Below are 14,732 nucleotides of genomic sequence, written 5' to 3' on the forward strand. Positions count from 1 at the left end.
CTCAGTGGGAACCCCATCCCTGGCGCGAGTGAATTGCGGGTGGGGGTAGAGCAGAGGAAGCGTGGCGGGGAACCGTGCAACTACCGTACACGGCCCTATCTAAGGGGTTGAAATTGTCCCCTGTACGCCGGGTTCCGTTCGGCGCTGGCGCTGGATGATGGGATGGGAAGAGAAGCGAGCGCACACAAATTGCAGCTTCGGCAGGGCCTCGTGTCCCTTGTGGGAGCGAGTGGGTAGTAATTCTAGGGAGGGGGAGGGGTTGGTTTTTTTTTTAAGAGTATCGGGTGGCAGATCACGCTGTTTGTTGAGGGTGGGGGAGGGTTAAGCCTTCTGGTGGGGGGAGATGTTTCATTTGTGATAATTTTTTTAAACCGCTACATTGAATATAAAATTTTGGTCGGAGTTGTCCCGGGATATTTGTGTCTCCGATGAAAGTGGAGAATTGTTGTCCCGGCGCGGGGAGCCGGCAGCCCGCTGGCAAAGTGTACGTTTTTTCAGTGTGTGGCGGAAATCTGCATGGTTTCTGCGCAATCCGCCGACAGGTCGCAGCTCGCCTGATGGGAATTTCCCCCCTTTTTATTTAAAGAAAAATTGCCTGCTGAAAATTTCATGTAAGAACTTGCTGAGTTTTTTTTTTGAAGTGCATGGGTTGGAATGCATCGCTCAGCCGCGTTGCTGCTGCGAATTCGCTTTGAGCCGCGGCCCTGTGGCCACCGATTCGACTAAATCATACATCGTATTTGGGCTTCCGGCACTTTGACCTCCACGATTAAAAAAAAAACTTGATCCCCTCCACAAAAAATATCCGTATTCCTTCGCCGTGTGAACCGCAGGTTCTAAACAAAAATGGTGGGCGTAAGCGAACAATCCACATTTACTTTTTTGAATGGCCTGTAATTTAATTTGTTCGCTGATGGGGTTTACTATTGGAGAGGGGAGGGCGGGGGGAGAAAGATTTCAACACTGCAACTTTTAAATGGGTTCGTCCGCTTTTTCAAACGTGTAGGCTGCGAATGTTCTATTAATCCGAAGTATTAAAAAACCCCGCAGATATTGGGGGGAAATCGTTCAGGCTTCCCTACTCAATTTGACCAACGTGGTTAGCATGAGGGTTATGCATGTGTAATTGAAAGCATTACATGTTGCATTCTATAACCGCGTGGAACTCTTTTCGGTACCGACTGTTGGCAGAATACAAACGTCACCTAGGGTGTAAATTAAAATTTCTTGCCCCTCTTATTCAGCCGGGGAGTAACAGCGGGAAGACATGTTTAGTTTTGGGCCTGGAATCTGAATCGTCCCTTCGTGAAATGGCATTGCTTTGGGGAGCAGCTTTACCCTGCGCTGGTGATATTCCCAGAACTGCTAGCCTTCACTTTGGCGGGACGTTGATGCCGTTTTTAATCTTGCTGACCCTTATTAGAATTGGCCACATCGTTTATAGAGCTCGTCCCTCTCTGGCTTCACTGACAGACAGTGCGTTGCCAAGGGGTTTCTCGTGTTAGTGTCGAGGAGAGAGAGAGAGAAGGGGCGGGGGGCAACGATATAACAAACCGCCCTGGTAATAACTCGCGCTAGTCTTGGCCCTGCTTTATAAACAATGCGGTGTAAACTGTCCCAGTGAACACGGTTGTGGTCTCATTCAGAAAACGGGCACTCTTTCTCTCCCCCCCCCCCCCCCCCCCCCCCCAAACACTCGACCCATGCCCTATTAGGTCTGAAGGATAATGTAAAATGTAAGCGTTGTGATCTGGTAATGTAATACCATCAGATATTGGCAGAAATATTCGAATTTCCCTCCACCGTTTGACCAGTGCAGTTAGAACGAGGGATATATATATGCATGTATATTTGAAAGCATTAAACTGCTGAACACTTGTGTATAACTGTAGGCAGAATCTATAAACGCCATCACTCTTGTACGCTGATGGCAGCCACGTTTTTGGCGATAGAGGGTGGCAAGGTTTGGGTTCCATGTCACATGGGGGGTAGGGGGCTTTGCCATTCTCCATAGCCTTGTTTTTGCCGCCGTTAGACCTCTTTCTCCCTCCATCGCTCCAATAATTTAAACATTGTACTCATTCCTATCCTGTGACGAACCCATTTGCCACATCATCTGATTCTTCAAGGGCAAACGTTAGTCACCGGCTCTCATTGTAGGCTGGTGTTTTTGTTTCTCATTTTACTTTGAAGTGTTAAGTGGTATCGTGTGTTCATTCATTTTTTTCCCCTGTGTATGTGTGTGTGTGTTTGTGATATATTTCCGCAGGGCGAGCCCCTTTGCCGTGTGTTTGACACACAACAAGGCTTGTTCGGCTCTTCAGCCTCTGCGCCGTTTCCCTTCCATGTTCCCGATCTCCAAGGCGAGATGACTAAATAGAGCGTGAATCGGGATAAAATCCACGTTCGGCCCTCTGCCCCGGCCGGATATCAAGAGCATAGTTTCGCCATGCTGAGGGCTCTTCGTGTGGGTTTTGTTTTAGGTCGTCTCTCTGGCTTCTCGCCTCCTTCCCAACACCCCCCTCAGCTCTGACCTGCTCCTTCTGGCCTCGGAACCGCTGCGCCGCGTAGATCAGGCGTCAGTTAACAGGCAGGCGTTGCGAGATTTTAAAATGCCGCAGGCATGCTGGGTTTTACCACATTGTATGTTTAGAGGAGCGGTTATTAAACAAGCTACCCGTTTGGTTCCCCCCACGGACACACACACACACACCTCGGTCCTGCAGTAAGATTGCAAAGTAAATGTCTACCTAACGCGTTCAATTTTAGACCTTTTTATTACGATGTGTCTGTGACTTGTGGCTGGGTATTCATTGGCTCACTTGGCCATCACTCATGGGTTGTACGGGACATGCCTTGCCCCCCGAGTTCGGTTTCGGCTCCGTCTTTCTTCCTGAAGTTGTCGCTCTTTCTCCCGCTGGAGCCTCCCTCCTTCTTCCCCCGTCCTCCCCTCCCCTCCCTTCCCGCTCAATGGAATCGACCTGATTTCCCCGCATAAAGTGCGCGGAGAACAAGCAGCCTGGCCAACTCTCCCTTTAAACCATCCCGAAAGCCGACCGTTCTCACCGACCACTGGAACTGTTCCACGCGTCGTGTTTGGGGCCTGTTGTTTGCTCAGACCTGGGTGTTCAGAAACATCCTTCTGGGTGTTCTGAAAGGCGCTGCATTAAAGCAAATTGTTTTTTCTTTGGAAGCTCGGCAATATAATGTTTATATTGTTTGTTGTGAAATTGTTGCCGTTACAAACCGAGCAGTCCGAATGCCAGTGGCGGCGAGTATGCAGATACTAGACGCTCCTGGTAATATATCGCACTCTGTTACTGAGCATGTTTCTGGGTGTCTCTCGTAGTATCTATCGTCCTAGTCTGGGTATCTTTAGTAATATCTAGCACTCTGTTACAGGATGTCTAGCAGTATCCAGCGTCCTGTTCTGAGTATCTTTAGTAGTATCTAGTACCCTATTACTGTAGCAGTAGGCATCCTTGTTACTGAGTGTCTAGTACTATCTAGCACCCCTTTACTGGGTATCATATGTAATATCAAGTGCCCTGTTATTGGGTATGTAAGATTCAAGATAGTTTATTGTCATGTTAGGTGTTTCTAGTAATATCTTGCGCACTGTTACTGGGTGCCAAGTAATACCTAGCGTCCTGTTCCGAGTATCTTTAGTAATATCTAGCGCCCTGTTACTGGGTGGCTCCAGTAGTATCAAAGTGCATTGTTAATGAGGATCTCTAGTAATAATACCACCCAGTTACCGTGTGTGTCCCTTGTAGCATCTAGCACCCTGTTACTAGATACCCCTTGTGATATCTAGCGCCTTGTTACTGTGCACCCCATGTAATGCCTGGTACCAAAATACCAGCTCTCCCTGGTTGTCCCACGTGGCCCCTGCCCCCCCACCCCCCCCCCCCCTCTAGCTCCAGTCTACAACGTGGTTCTTAAAAAATCTCAGTCATATTCTTTCTGCAGGAGTTTTTTAATTTTGTAACTAGAATATTTTTGCTGTTATTTGGGTGTACGTGCAATGGGAGTAGCGAGGTTAGCAGGCGAGCGGATAAAGATGTGAACTTAATGTGAAGCAGCCCGCTTCAATCTGCGCTGCCCCGAGCGTTCGGGAGAGTGAGGAATCTGCGTTTCCCAAATTCCGCAAATTCCCCTGCTTGTCGGCATCAGTTAGATCATTGTGCGGTGTCATGCTTCACTTCGGAATCCTTGGCGCCAATCGAAATAATATCTGCATTTAAAAAAAGAAATGAGGGTTTCCCCAAAGAGCCGCAACTATCCGTCTTTGGATTGTAAAATTGTACACCAGCTCCAAAAAACAGTAGACGGGAGTATTGGGAATGTTAACCCCCGTGTTAAATCGTGTTAACCGCGCTGGGGGCATCGAGTGTCCATTGAGAAAGGGCCATGAGAAATGCGAGGTCTAGTTCCAGAGAGATCCTACTAATTTCAGGGATAAACAGACCAAAGGAGGGAACAGTCCTTGAATCCATTCTGTAAGCCATCCCAGTCCCAGGCATCCCAATTTGTCCCGCGTTGTCTCATTTGGAGAATGGGGAGCGGTGAGGGACCGGGTTCCCTTTAAGAAAGAACTTACACCGAAGATAGACTCAAAAAGCTGGAGAACCTCATCGGGTCGGGCAGCATCTCTGGAGAAAACGTTTCTAGTCTGAAGAAGGATCTCGACCCGAAACGTCACCTTTTCCAGAGATGCTGCCCGACCCGATGAGTTATCGGCAGCATCTCTGGAGAGAAGGAAAGGGTGACGTTTAGGGTCGAGGCTCTTCAGTCTGAAGAAGCCCTCGGTTAGATCCCGACTCTTCCCCCGCTAACAAATAACAAATAGAGCAGTGGGTGAGGGCACTCATTCCACTCTGAGGGCCGATGGGACCCCAGCGCCGGCCTCTTCCTCGCGGGAGTCAGTGAAGTGCCCATTTTCAACAGGAATGTAACTGCATGTGCGTTGTTGCTGCTTAAAACTTAAGAGTTTGTCCCGCGCAGACTGCGCAGCGATAGTGTCGAAATCTGTCGCTTCAGTCACGAAATTATGAATGTAGTAACTAGTTAAAAGCAATGGTCGTTTTTTTGGGTGACCCCGCTGCCCGCCGCGGGCATTGACCTGACCTCTCTCCACTCGGGTGCCTGAGGAATTCGCGAGGAGGAGATAAAAAAGGCGCGCATTCTTGATCAGATTTCGTCGAATGAATTGTCCAATTTCGACCCTCGCCGATAAAGATCAAAGCGGCGTCGCCTTTTGACTTGTTTGAGAACGTGAGGAATCTTTATGGCGGATGAAAGTAAAGAGCAGGGAGGGTCCCAGCAGCTCAGTGGCGAGGCCATGAATCACCGGGCCATCCATGAATTGGAGGCTTATCATTGCCCCACTATCCCGCCCTGCTCCACTCTAATCTGACCGGGGAAGCGAGAGGCTAAATGTGTCAGGTCGTCAATTGATCGCAGCAGGTCTGAAAACGAGAGTCCGAGACCGTCACTTGGCAGTGTGGAAGGTAAACGCGTGATGGTGGAGGCAGCCTTTAAGTATTGACTCGTTTTAAACATGGTCTTGGAATGGGCGAGCCGTGGGGTTTGAGATATTGTGTCCTTACAGATGTATTGTGGCAGTAATGGACAGGGTCCGCACAGGGAAAATAATATTGTCTAGATATTGTCTGGCTATAGATAGACACAAACTCTTGGAATAACTCAGCGGGTCAGGCAGCATCTCCGGAGAAAATGATTAATTAGCACATGTTTCGGGTCGAGACCCTTCTTTCTCCGCGGTCGGAGAACGGCCCTCTTTGTACGGGAGGCAAGTGGCAACAGCGAAGTGTGTGCCCTGGAGCGGAGGCGGAGGCGAGTTCGCGCCCGGAGCCGGGACCCTATCTATATTGCGTCTGCTTTCAGTTTCTCGCTTAAGTAGTGCAATATCGCTTATAGGGTTTCGGCTCTGGGCTCCATCTTCACCCACAAGGGAGGGAGGGGAGGGGAGGGCGGGGGGGTCGCGCCAAATGCACGTGTTCTCATCGGGGATGCTCCATGCGTTCTTTCTGCTGAGCGACCCGCAATGGGCTATATTTCCCGCGCTGGACTTAGCGCCGGCAGACGGCAGGTTGGAGCTGTGGGGCGGGTGGGCGGTGCGGAGTGGGTGGGCTCAACTCCTGATTTTAGGTGGTCTCTCGCTTCTGTTCGACTCGGAGGCCCTTGCTGGGCTGGTAAGGGAGGAACTGGATTTTTGACATTCCCCGAGTTTCATTGAAGCCATCCGCTAATCTGGATTCTCTCTCCTCCCCCCCTCCCCCAAGAATGCTCGAACGAAGGCATGATCGAGGAACCACGCACTTTAAAACGCAACTCGCCCGCATATTAAAACCCCAAATGACCGAGAAAACCGTCCCATCCACCTGAACGGGCAGAGTGGTTACGGGGGGAACTCGCGTTAGAGCCTGCAGCTCTTATTGAACTCTGACTGCTGCATAACCTGGACACGACCAACGTCCAGGTTCAGGAGCAGCTTCTTCCAAACAACCATCGGGCTATTAAACACTGTAATCTTTAACCAAGCTCCGGACGACATGGACTTGAGGGCATTGTTTTTATCTTTGCACTATTATTTGTACTTATATACTTAAGCGTTTTGTGTTTATTATGGCTATTTACAGAGTAATGTGTTTCTAAATCTTGAGTAAGAATGTCACTGTTGCGTTACGGGGCACATGACAATAAACACTTGAGCTGTGGTGGTGATGAGGAAGGCGCTCTTCTTGGATGGTGTTTTAAAGGTGAGACCACGGTGAGACATTTGGTGATAAATCGCTGGGGTTTGGGATATTCATGCCCCGCCACGACCCCCTCCCCAAGTGCCTGCGGCTCTGTCAGTATTGCGCTACTGTAGACCTAGCACAAGCAGTGCAATATTGAAAGAGCGTCAGTCACTTGATACAATCTCCAATCTCTGGATTAGAATTCGCCGGAGAAGTGTGGTCTGTCTGTCTGTCTGTCCTGGTGGGATGAAGCCGAGCCCTTGGCCAGCGCTGGATAGACGAGCAACCGGCTGGAAGTGGGGTGGTGAAGCGTCTCTGGGATAGGGACAACATTTTGGTCCGTGTCCCCCAGCATGTCTTGCATGTCCATGTTCTCCAAAGATGCTGCCTGACCCGCTGAGTTACTCCAGCCCCTCGCGTGCTTTTGTGTAAATCAGCATCTGCTGTTCCTTGTTACTGCACGCTTGGTTACAGGGGTACTTCCATGGAGCTCCACGCCAGGCTATCACAGTAACGGCCGTGTCCTTGCCCGGCTGCTCCCAATTTTGACCCGTTCTCATCACGTGCAGGAGAGACCAAGCCTGGATCAGTTGCCCCACACGCGGCCAGAATCATATGCTTTTGCCTGGTCGCTCCGGCTACACCCTTCCCTTCTTACCCACGGGAACGACAGAGCCCCGAAGTTGCCCGAGGCGGCAGAGAGCCGGGTTCAATCCCGACCTCGGGCGCTGAGTGTGTGGAGTTCGCACGTTCTTCGGCATTGCCAAGGTATGCGGGGTTGCTAAGATAAATTGTGGACACTTGTCAATTGAAGGTACACAAAAATGCTGGGAGAAACTCGGGCCGAAACGTTGCCTATCTCCTTCGCTCCATAGATGCTGCAGCACCCGCTGAGCTTCTCCAGCATTTTTGTGTACCTTCGATTTTCCAGCATCTGCAGTTCCTTCTTAAACACTTGTCAATTGACCCTTGTGTATGGGTAAGTGGTCGAATGTGAAGGGGATTAAATTGTCGGGATAGTATGAAGGGCCGGAAGACCTAAGGGGCCTTTGTTCCCCCTCTACCTCTTTATTGACTCCAGCAGAATGGGTGACAATGTTTAGAATGGGAGGTATCAGGAACCGCAGATGCTGGCCAACAATAAACATACACACAGTGCTGGAGTGGCTCGGCGGGGCAGGCTGCTTCTCTGGAGAACATGGATTCAGGAGGGGATGTTTTGGCATATGGGGTGGGGGGAGAGAATCGCGGGCCATCGGGCGTATTGGCCTCATCTGTAACGATGAAGCGAACAATCGCCGCGCAAACTGCGTGTGATATCGGGAAGGAGACAATTGTAGTACTAAATGTTATAACGCGGGGGCGTACGCTGACTGAATGGCGAGGCTCTCGCTAGCGACCAATGCTGCCCTTGTGGAACTTGTTCACGGGAGGGGTCCCTGGAGCCTGGAGACGAGCGATTGGGAAGCGGGGAGGGAGGCCTTCCCGTCGTACAGAGGCAGCGCGGGGGGAGGGGAAGGGAGCGAAGGGGCCCCCCCAGGCTATTTATCCTCACTGACCTCCCGCTCGCAAGCGGTCAGCTAGGATCCGCGCCAGCTGCCGGAATGTGGCGGCGGCTTTTGATGTTGGCTGGAGGTCACGGCCCCGAGAGCAGGGCGAGGTCGCAGTTTCACCGCCCCCAGGGCAAACGCAGCACGGCTCATTTGGCAAATGCGCGCTTTACAATTGTTCATTTCAGAGAGAGAAAGAAAAGGAAAAAAAAAATCAGCAGCTTGGAATATATTTTCGAAATTGGAGAGGGGACGGGTAACGGAGCGTGAAGCGATCGGAAAGAATTCACCGGGCTGCATTTTTGAGAGGCGCGAAATAATGGTGAAATATTGCAAGTCATTAATCCGCCCGTCCCTTCAGTGGCTTCGCCTCGGATCTGAGTGCGGGGGATTCGTGCGGGCCACGGCGTGGATGGGAAGCGGCGTTTCGCCATGAGCTGCCGGGGGTTAGGTCCAAGGCGGGTGGGCGCGATCGCCACTGTCTCCGCGCACCGCGCTGTCTTTATCCCGGGATTTTTAATAGCCTACTTTAATAGTAGGCTATTAAAAGCCACGTGGCCAAACCCGGCAGTGGCCATGTCTGGAGCCCCCTACAAGATAGAATGATACAGTGGAAACAGGCCCAACTTGCCCACACCGGCCAACACACCCCAGCTACACTAGCCCACCTGCATGCGCTTGGTCCATATCCCTCCAACCCTGTCCTATCCATGTACCTATCTAACTTTCTTAACCATTGGGACAGTCCCAGCATCAACTACATAACCTGGCACCTTGTTCCATACACACAGCACCCTTTGCGTAAAATAGTCACCCCTCGGATTCCTATTAAATCTTTTCCTCTTCACCTTGGAACCTATGTCCTCTGGTCCTCGATTCCCCTACTCTGGGCAAGAGATTCTGTGCATCTACCCGATCTATTCTTCTCATGGTTTTAACACTTCTGTAAGATCACCCCTCATCCTCCTGCGCTCAGATATCTCCGATATTTCGCCTCTCCTGTAAGGATTAGCAGCTTCGGGGTACATTTGCGGAGAATCTCGGGCTACTTAGGGCGACATTCTTTCCCCTGTGATGAGCCTATCTATTCATTACTGTCTCACGCCGCAGCGGCTCCCACTGACTGCGGAACTGTCGCTAATTTCCAGCCCGGCAGGTCAGGTCGCCAGCGTGCATCGCCGCCCAATCTTCCAACCGCTAGCACAGCGGCGAGCTACCCCACCCCCAACAGATTGGGTCTCAACCTTCACGGCATTCGCTGGCGCAGAATAAATATCTGGGGTGGGGATGCTGCGAGGGTAGAGACCACCATCAAGCAAAACACGGGAGGAGACAACAATCCCTAGGGTGGGAACAGATTGAACACATCGGAGACGCCTCATTCCAAGCAATGTGGCGCCGTGACGCCCTGGTTTATCCAATTGCCTCATTCTTCAATATCAGCCCGTTTGAAAATCTAGTCATTTCAAGTGGGCACCGCTCCACCGCAGGAGCCCATTCGGCCCGTCGCACCTTCCTGGGCCGTTGGATAGAGTTAAATCATTAGTTATCCAAATCTCAGCCCCACATCTCCCTTCAACATATTGTTCATACACGGGCCGTCCCGCCACTTGGGCACCAGCTCTGGGGGAAAGTAGACCCGTTGGTCTTCGCCGCCGTGTCTCCAGGTTACTCGCTCTGTGCTCACAGTAAACATGAGTTTCTCCCGGTTTACTCAATATCCCCTCTTTGAAGAAGGGTCTCGACCCGAAACGCCACCCATTCCTTTTCTCCAGAGATGCTGCCTGTCCCGCTGAGTCACTCCAGCATTGTGTGTCTCCCCTCTTTGATAATTGTGTCGAACAGTAGGTCAATATTAAGCCCTCCTCCCCCATCCTTGGCACCACTTTTGGAAACTCCCAGCTTCTCTAAAGCTTCCCATACTGAGGTACACGGAACCAGTGAGTTTATTGATCAGTAAACAACTATGACAACAATCAGGGTCTCGACCCGAAACGTCTCCTATCCATGTTCTCCAGAGTTGCTATGCTGCCTGCCCTGCTGAGTTACTCCAGCACTGTGTCATATTTGAAGTAAGTAGCCGGGCGCACGGAATGTTGCGACATTCTAAAATCTCTGGCTGGAGACACAAGCAACTGCAGACGCCGGGATCTTGCGACAAAGACAACGAACTGGAGGAAGGAACTCAGCGGGCCAAGCAAGCAGCACCTGGGGAGGGAATGGACAGACGACGTCTCGGGTCGGGGCCCTTCTTCACACAGAGGCCCGACCCGCAGAGTCTAGCTCTGCGTTAGGCTAAATTTCAGGTTGTCATTGAGTAACAACCCGGACCTCAAATACATGAGGGGCGATCTCATTGAAACTTTAAATAGTGAAAGGCCTGGTAGAGTAAATGTGGAGAGGATGCTTCCACTAGTGGGCGAGTCTAGGACCAGAGGCCATAGCCTCAGAATAAACTGACAAACACTTTAGAAAGGAGACGAGGAGGAATTTATTTAGTCATAGAGGGTGGAGAATCTGGAATTAATTGCCACTGGAGGCCAAGTCAATGGACATTGACTGATTCTTGATCAGTGCGGGTGTCAGGGAAAAGGCAGGAGAATGGGGTTAAGACGGAAAGATGGATCAGCCTTGATTGAATGGCGGAGTAGACTTGATGGGCCGAACGGCCCAATTCTCCCCCGCGAACTTGTGAACTTAGATGGCGATCTCTGCCTCAATATTGGTTAGGAATAGGCCAGTCGGCCCCTCAAACCCGTTTTAGCCTATAATGGATGACCCGACGGTAACTTGGGCTCCGCTATCCCGCCTGACCACAGTACCCCCCCCCCCCCCCCCCCCCCCCCCCCCATCGCTTATCCGCTCGCTACCTCAGTCACAAATAAAAGGTTCAGAGACTATCAAGCGCACGTTGGGGAAGAGAGTTGCAAAGAATCTCGAACAGGGCACAGGTACAGTACACTTCATCGGCCTTATCATGAATGAATCATTAGAGCAGTTTGCAATGACCACACTCGGTGAAGGCCGCGGGAATTTCAAACGCCTCCAGAATAGTTTACAATAGGTCAGGGTTATGCGGTCCACAGCCGCTAATATCGATGCATATGTTCCAATGTAACCGGAGTCGGGCTCACAATTGTTCGCCCTTTTATTGTTAACTTTATTCGAACTTTTGAGCCGCCTGGTTTAATTTGGATCGGTTGAAGTTTGCCTCGTGTTACTTCAGTGTTTATTATACGCCGATGCTAATTTGCGGCGTCACGGGCGAAATTCGTGGCGGTGATTCCTGAATTCTGGCCCATTGCTGCAGCATGGAAGGTGCCATCATCTGTAACACTTCCATCCGTCTAAATGGCCGAAAGTATTTAGAAGTTTCGGTTACCACTGACAGCAATCCATGTGAAAATGAAATGTCCTTTTTTTTGGTGTTCATCATACTGTGTCTTCTTTTGGTTTATCGGTGTTGGGAAATGGCCACGGGAAAACTACAACCGACCGCTACAGACGCAGAGCCAATGGATGGGACAAAGATTGGCGCGATTTCATTAATACACCATGCATTTTGCACACTTTAAAAAAACACATCAGTAGATTAGGCGGGGTTTCACAACACGAGGCCGGGACCCCGGTAGCCCCGGGAACACATCGTTGACCGCATCAGGGGGAAGGAGACGCGGAACACCACGTTGCATCATGAAAGATGATTATTCGAAGGCGCTTTGTCGCTGCCTCATGGCCAATTGACCCGCGCTAATTTTGGCCAGGTCGCACGAATTCACACCCGTAACAATCAAATATGTTTGGTGTGCCTGGAAGCCGCTTCAAGGCTTCCTTTCCCCCTCGCCTTTTGCTTCACATTTGATTCTCGCTGTCCTTAATCAAATATGTTTGACTTGACATAATTTCAAAAATATATAACTTTCCCACCAAGTAAATGCAATGAACGGATCTGATTCCAAGGCTGTTTTATTTTACACTTTATATGAATCCAACCGGACTCCACCACTCACAATGAATAACAATACCATTTGACCATGTCCGTTTTTAAAGTGTCCCCAGGATTGTAAACTCGCGAGAAAGCAGCCGAGGATTTTTATTCTCCTCGTTCTGATTTTACCAATTAATTGAAAAATAAAATCATTTACCATAATTTTTTAACGGGGTTCCAGTCTTAGAGGAGGTACTGGGGACTCGGTTACATACAAGACACTTAAACCAAGCCACGCGGAGATCAGCTGAACGCGTGCGAGCTTTCGCGTTTGTTCTTGCGCGTCCCATTGGGGACTTGGTGTCTAGTGATACGGCACTGCACTCCCGACAGGCTAAAGTATCAGTTATCCGGCAGATGTGGTCAACGATGTCGATGGCCATTGTGGCGCCGCTCCCGCTTCAAGGCTTCCATTCCCCCTCGCCTTTTGCTTCACATTTGATTCTCGCTGTCCTTGAATATTGATTTATCCAACTCCAAGTAACCAGTGCTTTCCCCCTCTCTCTGCCCCTTCCCCCACCATTGTTCTCCGACTAGTTTCACTGGTCTGGTTAATTTTACTGATATTGACTGATTGTATACCTCGTTGCCAACTTCCCCCCGGCTTGTATACCTCGTTGCCAACTTCCCCCCCGGCTAACAATTACCATTCTATGTAGGAAGCAACTGCAGGTGCTGGTTTAAACCTAAGATAGGCACAAGAAGCTGGAGTAACTCAGTGGGACAGGCAGCATCTCTGGAGAAAGTAAATAGGTGACGTTTCGGGTTGAGGCCCTTCTTCAGACTGAGAGGCAGGCTAGGGCCATTCTACGTTTCCTGAGCTCACCGTCTGCTTTGATCTGTGGTTTTCACACCAGCATCCGCAGTTCCTTCTCGCTCCACTTCGCCGTGTCAACGAGTGTTTTATTGTCGTATGTCCCAGATAGAACAATTACATTCTTACTTGCAGCAGCACAACAGAATACGTAAACATAGTACACGGTAAACAATATAATAAACGAGGAAAAAGTTCAGCGTGTGTGTACGTGTGTGTTACTCACGAGCGAACCTGATCACCCGAGTCACTTGGTAAGTTTCTCTCAACAGAATGAGATTTGTATTTGACCACAAAAGTAAAAGGTCAAAAAGTAGAACGATTATATATGTTGACGCTGGAGGAGAAGTGATTATAAATACAAATGGCGTTTTATACATTTTAATGGGTATAACCGACCATTGTATAACCAATCTGCCCTTAGAATGACATGATTTCATATTTACCATATTTCAGTTGTACATTTTGTGATATTTTGGATTTATACTAGGCATCCTACAAAAATGTGTTTTTTTTTCCTTATACCAATGAAATGACTACAAACACACATAATGTTTCGGTGTGGTTATTGCATAGTGGACCATGACAATACGATTGAGCAGAATAACAGATTCCGGTAACGTGGCGGTGATGTCACTGGATTCGTAACCGGACCCAGAAGATTGTTCAGGTTACTCGGAAAAACCCCCAACTAAATTTAAGAAATTAACGTGTAGGAAGTAACTTCAGAAGGTAGACAAAAGTGCTGGAGAAACTTAGCGAGTGCAGCAGCATCTATGGAGCGAAGGAAATAGGCAAGGTTTCCTCCCACAAAACGTTGCCTATTTCCTTCGCTCCATAGATGCTGCTGCACCCGCTGAGTTTCTCCAGCATTTTTGTGTACCTTCGATTTTTCCAGCATCTGCAGTTCCTTCTTAAACAAGTATGCTGGTTTACACCCAAGATAGACACAAAATGTTGGAGAAACTCGGCGGGACAGGCAGCGCCTCTGGACAGAAGGAATGGGTGACGTTTCGGGTCGAGACCCTTCTTCAGAGATTAAGCTTATTGCCACGTTTCTGAGATGCAGTTGAGACAACTGTGTGTTATCCAGGCAAATCCTATCACACATTATTAGTACATTCAAGACAAGTACAACATACGGGAAATGTACCGGACTGCAGCACACATTGTTCTATACAGCGTTGCAGCTACAGAGAAAGCGTCAATTTTATTTTAAAAAGTGCAAGAGCCGCAATGAGGTAGATCGGGGGGTCGGGACATTAAATGAATGTGACATTTTAAAGTAGAATCAGAAACCACCAGCATGCAAACAAAAACCACGTGCAAACCAAAACAGCGGTAGAGCCACTGCCTCATAGCGCCAGAGAACCAGGTATGATCCTGACTACGGATGCTGACGGTGTGGAGTCTGTACGTCATGCCCGTGGCCATGTGGGCACCCTCCGGTTTCCTCCCACAATCCAAAGGTTTGTAGGTTAATTGCCTTCTGTAAATTGCCCCTATTGTATATGGTGCGGAAGTCGGATAACGTAAAACTAGCCGAAGGGCCTGTTTCCGCGCTGTATCGAAACTAAATTTGAGTCATGAGAAAAACACACGGCTTCATTTCT

Source organism: Amblyraja radiata, chromosome 25 (assembly GCF_010909765.2).
Source record: "Amblyraja radiata isolate CabotCenter1 chromosome 25, sAmbRad1.1.pri, whole genome shotgun sequence".
Lineage (NCBI taxonomy): Eukaryota > Metazoa > Chordata > Chondrichthyes > Rajiformes > Rajidae > Amblyraja > Amblyraja radiata.